General features: G+C 31.7%; 1 protein-coding gene across 5 annotated transcripts in view; it reads left to right on the top strand.

The window, feature by feature from the left end:
• The window catches only part of LOC115230501 (protein NDNF-like), a 181,769-nt gene that overhangs the window by 150,663 nt on the left and 29,537 nt on the right, over positions 1 to 1,569 (top strand). The gene's annotated exons all lie outside the window — the stretch shown is intronic.

The raw sequence follows: 1,569 nt of genomic DNA, 5'->3' as shown, positions 1-1,569 counted from the left end.
AAATAAGTGCAATTTACACATGAGTAAACACAGTATATCTGATTTATTTAAGATTCTGATAAGAAGTATTATTTAAAAGCAATATGCTCATGGATAGTAAAAGAAGATATACAGTCCTTGATAAAATCCCTATGTCTGGCTGTTTCCTGCATTTTCTGTCCATGAAAATATTGAATGCATTGACATGTTACTTAGTATCATTGATAAACCATGTTGTCTAAAAAATTCTTAGCTATATTTTATAGTTATTAGCAATGAAACCAAATACTGTTAGCTGACCAGTAATTTAATATTTGAAAGAGCTTCCAGCAAAGTATTATTTATATAAAATGGCCAATCCAGTTTACCTTAACCTTTTAGTGTTCAGATTACTCTGTCAAACGTAATACTTTTTCACTCAAATTGTTTTTAATTAATCATACATTATCTTATAGCTTTGAGGTTTCAATGACGTGATTGTTCATTTTTGGAATGTCAATGTAGGTTAGGTGTGAGAGGCCTGATCTGGTCAGTTTAAACATAAAATAGGTAGAAAACTTTGGCCGGATATGGCCAGTTTAAACACTAAAGGTTTAAGCTGTGAGTAACAAAGCTTTATATGCAATGTGTTTGTGGACAGTAAAACAGGGTGCACAGTCGCTGATGAAATCCCAATGCAAGGATTGAAACATGGCATGTTTATTGCGTTTAACTTTTAGTTGGATGTTGTTGTCTTCCTGGATCTTTATAAATTTGCTATGCTATTTTCCTTGAATTAATCATTAGTTTTGCATTATACTCATTTCTTTCCATTATGAACGTGTTACTATTATCACTCCTACATATTTTGAAGTTGTCAAATTGTTTTTTAACTCATGCAGTGTTTCTTGAAATTTCTTGTTGATATATGTATGTATGTATGTATGTATGTATGTATGTATGTATGTATGTATGTATGTATGTATGTATGTATGTATGTGTGTGTGTGTGTGTGTGTGTGTGTGTGTGTGCGTGCGTGCGTGCGTGCGTGCGTGCGTGTATGTATAGAATGTGTATCGTATGTATATATTTGTGCATTTGTTTCTTATCATATATTTGTGTGTTGTGTTGCAAATACAATAAAGTTATAGTTCTAACTTTTTTATTAGTTTTAATAACATCCCTAAACCTGTCATAACCACCAGTGTTTCTAGACTTTCACTGCCATATCATCAGGATGTAAATTATTACTGACATGTATAACTGCTGCATTTAGTTGTAGGCAAATGTGATTTCCATAGAGCTTTTTACCCAAACTTGTTTAGATGTATTGATGTATTGACTGATACTTGAAATTTGAGCATTAAATTAATATGTGATTAGTCACATTGTTCTTTTGTTTGTGATGTTTATTTAAGCATTTTATTGTATTATGAGTAATGCTTCCATCATTAACCATCTATTTTTGTAGTGAATTTTATTCTATGTTCTACTGCATAGTGTGTTGCAGTTGCTCTTTGTTGTAAGGCACGGCGAACCTTTGAATATGTTGTACTTGTATGATCAATGTAACAGCAAGTTTTGGAGTTTACAACTTTCACTTTCACAATC

This window comes from Octopus sinensis, linkage group LG2, assembly GCF_006345805.1.
Source record: "Octopus sinensis linkage group LG2, ASM634580v1, whole genome shotgun sequence".
Lineage (NCBI taxonomy): Eukaryota > Metazoa > Mollusca > Cephalopoda > Octopoda > Octopodidae > Octopus > Octopus sinensis.
This window is presented reverse-complemented; position numbering and strand designations above follow the sequence as displayed.